Source organism: Cynoglossus semilaevis, chromosome 6 (assembly GCF_000523025.1).
Source record: "Cynoglossus semilaevis isolate Cse_v1.0 chromosome 6, Cse_v1.0, whole genome shotgun sequence".
Lineage (NCBI taxonomy): Eukaryota > Metazoa > Chordata > Actinopteri > Pleuronectiformes > Cynoglossidae > Cynoglossus > Cynoglossus semilaevis.
The window spans coordinates 7,802,896-7,813,330 of NC_024312.1; the positions used below are offsets into that span (position 1 = coordinate 7,802,896).

Below are 10,435 nucleotides of genomic sequence, written 5' to 3' on the forward strand. Positions count from 1 at the left end.
TATATATATATATATATATATATATATATATATATATACACAGTATACATGCCAAAAGTACAGACACTGCTAATGTTTGAATTGTAATTTCAACTTTAAACTAATTTAAACTGTCTGGTTAGTTTATGTTTTTCGTCATACACAAGCCGTATTAAACTGTCTGGTTAAAGTTTATGTTTTTCGTCATACACAAGCCTTTGAGTTGTTTGAAATGAACCTCTATATGTTTCACAGCCTTAGGTTATTTTTTCACATCATATAGCCCACTCCCACCTCTCTCCGTAGTCTTTGAGTCATGTTGCAAGCCATCAAAAATTGTGAGAAACCCCCTCCCCCTCCCAGCTCCAACACTGTCATCGAGCAGTTTTCTGATCTACAGCTTTCAAATGAACAGACTCTTGTTTGAAACCGCCTCAGGGAAGTCACTTCAATTTACTCATTTAGGATTTATCTCCTCCAACGGCAGGGCCTCAGACAAAGACATTGTCTCCTAAGTGCTTTATCAAAAACCAGAGGGGTATTTATAAGAACTGCACATGAGCCCGCCTCGGCTCCCAGGCACACTGTGCAGAAAAACAAAGGATGTTTTTATTTTTTTATTTCATATGCCTCTCAACAGCAACGTGAGGAAAGTCATAAAGGGAGATTGAACCTCCTGAATAATCAGTGACAGCTCCACAGAGTCTGACAGAGGTCCTGCTGTTCACCCTCTGTTTGGATGGTTATGATATTCTTGGTGTCATTTAACGCTTGTTGACCCCAGACCTTTATCTGCTGACTTTCAGCACTAAAATATAATGAGTGTGGACCCATAACAACCAGAACATTTAAATTCATATGGTGCTGTTTTTGCGCTGGCAGTGACTCACAAAAACACTTTGACCAACAGAAATTAATAATCTCATTGTCTATGCAAACAAAATGGCGCCCGGTGAAGCGTGCAAAGTGATTTGAATTGAGTGGTACAACAGTAGCATGTGCTAGGATGTAATGTTCACCAGGTTCTTCTTGATAAAACAAACCAGACATGTGAACTTTCATCTTTAACAAGTGCAACAGCAGCAGAATAATGTTGACCATTTCTAAAGGCTGAAAAATCCCTGCACGCATACGCCATGTTCATTCCTTTGTTCGCCTTTTTATTATTGATCTCAACAACTACCTTTCATATGTCAATGCCTTTTCTCTGAGAGAACAGAGCGAGCCTGGTCGACCGCACCAGCGCTCCAGCGCTGAAATTGGGGGAGCTTAATCCTTGTCCTCCGAGAGATCGCCCAGAAAGATGAAGCCTTAATTAACCAGATAAACCCTTCATAATGATGCCATTGATGCCACAGTGGAAAATGAGAGGCAATGAAAAAAATAAGTTGTTTTGCTGACGGCTTGAAGACGAGGCCAAGAAAGAGCCTGAAAAGTAAGGTAATGTTTACTCCTAGCTTGAGTAAGGTAGCGTTGTCTCATCTCGGGGAATCCACATGCTCCATATTCTTTCATAAGAAGCTTAGAGAGAAAAAAATGCTGACCTTCATATAATCAAAGATTAGGTGGAAGCAAAACAACAACAGTTTTTGGAGTGCTCAAGCAACAGCACTCCAGGGAGGTTCAGGCAATTAAAGGCAAAATTACTTGTCTAAGCTGTCCTTGTATTCTCCCATTTCCTATCTCTAGTTCCCCTGGTATGAGAGGAGGTCATAAAGATAGTGAAAAGTAAAACGAACCGTATAACGTTTCACCAGCTCTTACAGCACAATGTGCAGAGGAGGAAAGAAACACTTCATCTGTGACGACGAGGAGGAAAAGAAAGAAACACTTCATCTGTGACGACGAGATGGATGGGGATTCATGTTATGTTGATTATGTTGAATCGTGCATTTTGAACCGTTTCCACTTTGAATTTGTCATGGAATTGTGGTTAAAGAAGCAGATGTCATATTATAACAAGTAGAGTAGAAAATGTTTTTAAATAGTAACTCCTACATTTTCATAAAACAGTTAAAGAAAAAAGGCTCCCAAATGCAAATAAATAGGTGGTCATATCTGTGTGTGATGTTTAATACAAGTGGGCCAGAAATGGCCTCATGCCAGAGGTTTAACATCCCAGCTCTAAAATTCTCATGTAGTAAATGTGAATGTGAATTGTTCTTCGGTTGTACATGTGATCAAATGATGGACAGGTAAAATGTCCAGGATGTCCCTCACCCTCACCCTCACCTACTGACCGCTTTTACTGGCTCCAATGCAAGGAATAAATAATAGCAGTGCCCTGTCCCTGCTAAAGGATAACCTTTGGGAACAGTATACAGTAATCTGTAAGATGTCCCTGGAACATGAACAGATTTAATGAACAAAAGTAAAAATAATACTGAATGATTCTAATCTTGGAAGTAGAAAAAACAACAAGGGCAAGTAACTAAAATGGTTCCAAGAAAGACACCAAAGGAAGTTGTTCAGAGCTTAAAAACAATTCATTCCGTTAAATCTCTTTTTTTTTTTTTTTTTTTTGGCCTCTGAATCTGCTAATGTAAATAGATAGATGTATAATGAGCATTAATAAATGCAAAAAGCTGAATTATTTATTTGGCATTTGCATTAGAAAAATCTATGACCAGGGTGAGGAGGCATTATCTCATTAGGGTGATTTCTCCTCAGTGTTTTTCTCAACAAATAGCAACAGCCTTTACAAAGTTAGAGAAGCATTATTTTATATCTTAAGCATTAATTATTGTGAAGTACCAGAAGAATATTTGATCAGCATTTTTGCTAACCCTGACTAAATCCTACACAGAGTAGAAGGTCTAATTTCCTCCGGCCACACGTCATCACCCTGCAGACCTGATCTCTCTCCTCCTTCTATTCCCACGGGTTCCAAAACTACTTTGCACTTCTGTGGCTGACCGTCACTCACAGCATCCAAGAAGGTCAAATGCCATTTCATTTTCTCGCCTTTGATCACAGCCTGGCTCTTTCATCAGCCTCCCCTACCTCACCCACTCAAACGCTCTCACTGTCACCACCAGTTCAGTCGCTAAACTTCCCTCACTCATGTCTGTCAGGTTATGAAAAATGTGTCTGTCAGGAGGAATTAAAAAAAAAAATCAATGAAGATTTGAAAAATATACATGCAATTGGTCTTCAACACATTTAAATTTAAAAGTTATACGATTTGCCTAAAAAAATCATGGAGGTCAGAAGTTTAAATCAAATGAATTCAGAACTTCTTTAAGACAGGGGTTTGTGTAAAACATTATCTCTCAAAATATTTGAGTTTAGTTTTAAATGACGGTGTTAGGTAACAGCACTGATTTGTGCCTGACAGATTTCCTGAATTGAAGCCTTTTTGTCGGAGGTAATCTAAGTTGTCTTGACAACACAGTAAATTCACTGCTTGGGTGGATGCTATTTTGAAAACCATTATATGTAAATTTCTAAATTTGTTCAAAAGACTGTTGGAGTCTTTTGGCTGCTAGTAAAGGTTGGAAGCTGCACCTAAATAAATAAAACTCAGCTTATACCCGTTTGAAAAAGCTATTTTTACCTAAATTACAGAGCACCAACTCAACAGGAAGTGGCACAGTGTTTCATCAGTGCCACCAAGTCCAAGTGCACTTACCCTGGTTCCTGCCAGAGTCAGTCTGAATACCTGGTGATTACACCTGCACTCTTGACAATTTTTTAGTGATCGTCGGCGGTGGCCTTGTTTTTCTGCCAGAGCGTTTTATTATGGCTGTCACCGCTTCTGCTTCGTATGTGACCCCACTTCACTTTGCTGTCTTCTGTTGGATAAATGCAAAGAAGAAATGCCTTGGGGTTTACCTTAAAATAGACTGCTTTCAACACCTGCCTCATCACTATGTCTTTTAAATGTAATATATGCAGCCCTCTGGCAAAAACACTCCGAGGGAAAATGTTTTATAAAAGTTGACACAGGTCTGCTAAATTTTTGATGCATCTGATCTTAAGGGCCACCATAATCACAAAGACGAAATCTGTTCTCAGCGCCCGCTGAAACACGTCAGCTATGTTTTAATTCATGATTAAATTTTTGCCTCATGCAGAGCAGAAGAAGTGACATCACAACCTGTTTACAGAAGTGTGTGTTGGAGCTACACATGTCATCGTGAGTGTATCAGTTTGGAAGTTCTGGTACAATCATCATCACTCAATTTGATTGCTTTGCAATCAATCAGGGAACCTCTGCTCCCCCCTGTGGTTGTCGCCGTCAAAGACTGCTCTCCAGCTTTCATCCCACCGAAGCACGGGAAATCTTTTTCCTACAGCTGCCTAGCTTCATAGACGTCGTCTGCTAGCTAGTGTTTCATCCATTATTTACATTTTATCACCCTCACTGTGATCTCTGTCTCACTTCAATGATCAAGGTCAGTCAAAAAGTGACCTAGCTGTTCAGACTGAGGTGACTTTATAAAAAATCCATCAGATATGTATTACTACTTTGATAGAAAATGGAAAACACTCAGTCGAAGAGCACACGTTCTGTTCTATCACTTGACAGAATATATTGCTGATTATTTTTGTCTAGCAAACCAACATGTCCCTTATGTCACCCAGGAGGTCGATAACCTGAAATCTGACCTATTGTTTCCACCTTCACTCTTCTCCATTGACACGTGGGCAGTTGTTCTGTCACACCCCAGTTTTTTCCTTAGTTAATGAGGAAAAGGGTGAAACTGGTACTGGCTTCTGGTACATTTCCAATTGTCCTCAGTCTTGTGATGCATGGTAACCATTCCCCAGGTGTAACAGTCTGTGCTGAAGCCACTCTTAACCAGCTCCTGTGACAAGTTAATGCACCGTCGGAGAGATGTAAAATTGCATTGGACAGAATTTACTGATCATGTTTGCTCAGTATAAATGTAAAAGAAAGAGAGAATCCGTTCAAAATAAGATGACTGGATGTGAATGGCATCTCCACTTCACAGTTTAAGTTCCTGGTGTCAAACGCGCTGGAGGGTTGAGTCCTCGTACGGAATCTGAACCGTGAACTGAATGAACTCTGAATTTCAACAGCGCGTTGTTTCAACGATCGTTAGATCAGTGCGATGGGTGAAAACACAAATCTTGATCCCACTTATGGAAAATATCACATGCTCTAATTGGGTGTAGTGCGTAGCTGATGGTGCGCCGCTATTGTGTTTCCAGTCAGTGCTGAATAGAAATGTGTGAATAGATGCTTCTAGTAGCACAGAGGCAGCGTATTGTTATGGCCACATCATAATAATCATCACCACTGCAGCAAAACTATTTGTTCAGGCTGCGGTAATAAATACAGCATGACAAACAATATTCACCATAGGCAGATATAAAGATGGAAAGGATTAGTTACCATTGACAACCAGGAAAAAAACACATGGTATTTAAAGCCGTTTTGTACATACTCTAATCAAATGCTCTTGACACACAGCATGCCTCGGCTTCCAAGGTGTGTTTACATGTATCAGTGGTCAACAGTGGAATTTACTGAGATCATTCCTTTCTACTGTTTGTTTCAAGTCCTTCTTCTGTGTCCTCCTCCGAGCTCCCAGTCCACCTCTCATTGGCTGCCTGAGCCAATATCATTTACACAGCTCTGGTCACACCGTTGACGTTTGTGTCATTCGCGTAGTCATCTCAAAGATGGATGTCCATGTTTAAGTCTGCCTGGCAACAGGGCACCGGCGTAGGCATTGATCAGAACCTATGCAGTGAATACAAATGCCTCCTCACCATAGGTGGAGGCGAGCTTTAGTAAGCACAAAATCAACTCCTTAACCCTTGACCCATCACCTCCTGCACCGTCAACGCCTGTTTTTTAATGATGTGTCCTTCATGTGTCTGTTAATTTAAAAGGCTTGTAGTTTACATTTATTAAAAGGTATGAGTTTGTAAATGTAACTGACCATTGGACCAATTAAGCATTACTGCAGTAATCTATAGTAACAGTACTACAGAGGCCCTATTGAGATTTAATGGGATCAAATTTGAAAGCTGTACATAGCCCTCCTGATTTCCAGTCTACCTGTGAATAAATGGGTTTTTATACATTGGCATAAATTATCGAATTCACACCCAAGGCACCTTCGCTATAAATAATTTTTGTCACCTTTTTTTCTCCAGAAACCTTGTGAGGCATATTGGAATTAAGTGAATTTGTGTGATCTCTTTTGAACAGGAAATCTGGAAAGGTGAATGGACCCTAACGGCTAATGGTAATGGATGACATTTAGACATGCCTCTGACATGGCTCTAACAAGGCTCCACTGTGTGGTGACATTTCATATGAAGAATTAAGTCAAATACTATTACACATGATAATTGGTAATCACAAATGCACCTTTTTCTGCATTTGATCAGGAATATATGCCTTGGAATTAAAGCTCTGCAAGCAAGTTATGGGCTGCTGGTATTTCCTGTGGCAGCTGAAAGAACTAAGATATAATTAATATTTTAACAGTACTGTACCGTAATGCATTGCTCTGTGTGACCAGTACTGCAGGGTGGTATTATTAATAGGGAAAGTGTTTTTGTTTCACAAAGCACCTCAAGCTTAAAATATCACCTTAATGCCCTACATGTGTTAGTAGGAACATCCACTTCAAGTCAGACACGTGGTATTCGTCAGACTGGCTTCACTGAACACGGGGCAGTGAGCAGGTCTATGGTTGGTCCTAATTAATTGTTAGCAATCCAAAGGTGATAAAGGATTATTCAGATAAAAAGTAGTTTGACATCCCCAACAGTTCAGATTTTTCAATAATTACTTTAAGAAAATAGATATCAGTTATTTCCGGTACCCAGATTCACACGACTGACAGAAATGTAAATACCAATTCTGCGAAACTGCTGATGAGGAAGAGAGAAACTAACTTGGAAGCCAATTACAACACAGGAGCTGCATGAATAAAGCGATAATGCAGCATCTACCGGCGGTACAGTCATTCAACGTCGAAAATATTTGAGCAACACACGAAGCACAACATATATTTTTTTCTTGTATTAACACTGGTTCTGCATTCAGAAATTGAAGGGTTAATAATAATCCAAACCTGTGTCAAACGCAGCTCACGGAGTGAGTGTGACACATCTGCAATATGTGACTAACGTTGCTCTCAGATTGAACGAACTGCTGACACTGAATAAATAAAAAAGAAACACTAATGACTTTCCCATAACCCCCTCCGCTGCTTCTCCTGCTTATCTAGTTCAAAAGACATCTACCAAGGACAAGAGCGTCTTGTGAGGAACTGCCTCCCTCTCCTTCCATCAAACAGCCACTATTATCTCGCTGCAGGCCTTTTATAAATATGCCATCCCGCCTCAAGCGATGATGTACCAAGGCAGTGGCATCAAGCAAAATGGCACTCAGGTCTTGTGAAAACAACATAATTGCCGTCCCATGTGAAATCTCCCATCACTGTGTCATCATAGCATTGTGCAGGCATCACCGTGGCCTCACAATTGGGAGCTAATAAACACCTTGTAAATACAGAAGGTGTCATCTTTACACCCAGGATGACTGTCTCCAAGAGACGCCCGAGCGTGTCATCGTCCACTCACTCCATTGGTCATTTAGTGTGTTGTTTGCATGGCAGACTTGTGATCAATCATTGTGCAGTAACATCCTCGTACACACCATCACCACCCACTCTGTCTCGATTGCTCCTCGGCCCCCGGTCTCCCGACAAATCCATGCAGAAGCTGATTCTCCTCATGAATGATTTAGAAGCTGCACACACTCTTCCTCTTGTCTTATTGTTTTGCCTTTACATTTTTTTAAACATGCGATTGGATTACAAACATGTCAAGATTGAGCCAGAAATATGTATTAGTTGGAATCTAATGCCGTTATCGGGAGGATGGTTTTCCTGACATCTGATACTCCGTATTCTATTGGCCACTGTGTGATGGTTCGGCCTATTGCAAACATTGATCAACATGCTGTAATTCAATAAAGTATGTCAGCAGCAGCATAATGTTGTGGGATGGAGAGGAGCTGGTGGTGATGGAGGGGTGATGGTGGGGGTCTTGGTTACATGTCTCTATAGGAGGTGAACCCTATTGACGACTCGTCGACGGCCAAGGTCAGCGGCCGCACGTTTGTTTAACGAAGGTGGCTGCAGTCAGAGTCCAGCTGATTACATGCACTTCGGCAGCCTTTCGCTGTAAAGGCGACTTTTTTATTAGGTCAGCTGCTTCTGTGCACGACTGTTAGGTTAAAGTAAATAATCTACACTTTGGATTAGGAAGAAGACAGCACTGCAACTAAGAAGGAAAGAGGAAGATTTAATTAGGAACAGCAAAAAAGGCAATGCTCAGACAGAGTGGAGAACAAAAGACGAGCTAGATTACACTTGTACGGAGCCCCTGCGCCACACCCTTGCCCCAGTATGTGTGATATCTCTGAGCGTATCAGCTATCTATCATCTAAGATTAGGTGTCAGATAAAACTGAAGAGGCTGCACTGCTGCTGCTCCTACTGCTGCTCCTGCTGCTCCTACTGCTGCTGCTGCTGCTACTGCTGCTGCTGCTGCTCCAACTATAGGATGCTGTTCCTGCTGTAGCTGACTGTCCTTCCCCCGGGCTATTTATAACCAATGGAGCTACAGCACTTTATGAATGTCTGCAGGCACAGCATCATCCAGTCTTTGGATACTGTGGTGCAGCTCTTTAGGTGTATCCCTATACTAGGAAGCAAGAAATGGACTACATAAATAATAATAATTAATAAAAACATGAGATTCCTCCTCTTGTCATATATTCTCAGCTGCCTTGAATAACAAACAACAGACGGCTGGTGGCAGCGCCAACACAAGTTTTCCTCCTGCGTCCTGTGCAGACGCAGCGTGGGAAAGAACGGCTGTTGTCTCAGTGAAAACACAACTGCCCGAGTGGTTTCCCAGGATCAATAAAATGCACAACAGTGTTGCAGCAGAAGCTGTTAACAATGTTGTTGGATTTCTTTCTTCTTCTTTTTTTTTTTTTATTAAGAAACGGCCACATTTGCAGATGTACAAAATGGGATTTGTAGAACATCACGACGAGCTCACACATCACTGAGAAACAACCGCCTCAGCAGCCGCAGCCACTGCGCCGCCTGACAAGCCACAGATTAGGAGAACGGTTTTTTTTCTCAATCCAATTCTGCCCCCCCACTTTACACACACGATCGCACATACACACACATATGAGGGGGTAATTATATTTGATAAATGGCTTCATCCTTCAGATAGAGACGCAGACAAAACACACACAGAGATAGAATGCTCAGAAAGGAGATTATAGCAGCATCATTGTATTAAAAACATATTCCTAATCTACCTGGATTATATACACTTTTACCTGCAGGGGACGCGCCTAACCACATACCCTGCCAAACCATGACTGCCATGGTCATTGCGGACTTGATGGGTTACTGGAGCTCAATCCCATTGGAACAAACTGAGTACGTATTTGGAACACCGGGATCCAAGAATTTGGATTTAAAAAAAAAGCAGCCCAGGCAGAGCTGGGATTTCAACCACGACCTGAGTGACAGCGTAACACAAAAACGTAAAGATAAAGATAACCCATCTTCACGGTCTCTAAACCAGACACTCACCTGCTGTAGCCTTCACTGCTTCCCAGCATCCTTTCTCATTTCTCCCCGACGGCAACTCCCAGTTACCAAGACACAAATTGGGCTGCGATATCTCTAGTCCATCGCCTTAAAACGCAGCTCTCAACAACAACAACAACAACAATAAATAACCCTCCCTATGGGGCTGAAGAAAGATAGATGATCTATCAGCCAAATGCTTCTTGTAGATTTCCAAATAGTTTGTCCCAAAACTGCAGCAACCGGGGGTTTGCTCCGGGGAAAGAAGGCAGTACGCATTCACACAACAACGGTGTGATATTCCCTCCGCTCCAGGACTCCCTCTGCGCCGGGACTCATCCGATAAAGATGACGGTAGAGACGGATGGAATGGACGGAATGCAAATTGCAGGTGGAGAGAAAACAACTCCTACGCGCCTCTCCTGATGAAGGCGCACTGCTCTGGTTCCCTGATGCAGTCTCTCCTCAGCCCCACACTCAGCGCTGTGAGGAGGCGCAGGCAGTCCGCGTGCTGGAGGGAGGAGGGAGGAGGGAGGAGGGCAAGAAGGGAGGGAGGGAGGGGACGGAGATGATCGGCGGAACGCACTCTGCCCCATGTGCCACTCAAGTCTGTGTGGTAGAAATGTGTGTGTGTGTGCGCCTGTGTTACGCGGGTGTGCACACGCGGAGCAGCCGTGCGCACGCACGCACGCTGCTGTATTTTCTCCAGACTCCATGCGTTTGCTGAGAAGTCTTATTAGTTCAAGATTTGTGCGTCCTGCTGTCAGCCACCTCACCCCTCCATCCCTCCCTCCCTCCCTCCCTCCCTCACAGGCGTCCGGGTCCGAGATGGCCTGCTTACCCGTG

The 10,435-nt window shown here is 42.4% G+C and overlaps 1 protein-coding gene across 2 annotated transcripts in view; it reads right to left on the minus strand.

Moving 5' to 3' along the window:
• The window catches only part of lingo1a (leucine rich repeat and Ig domain containing 1a), a 77,860-nt gene that overhangs the window by 10,496 nt on the left and 56,929 nt on the right, over positions 1 to 10,435 (minus strand). The window contains exon 1 of one of the 2 annotated variants that reach the window (XM_008311732.2): positions 9,593 to 9,734. The exons of the other annotated variant lie outside the window; for it this stretch is intronic. The gene's annotated coding sequence lies outside the window, so the exon portion shown is untranslated. Of the gene's footprint in view, positions 1 to 9,592; positions 9,735 to 10,435 lie in introns of those variants that run through there. 2 annotated transcript variants of the gene reach the window in all.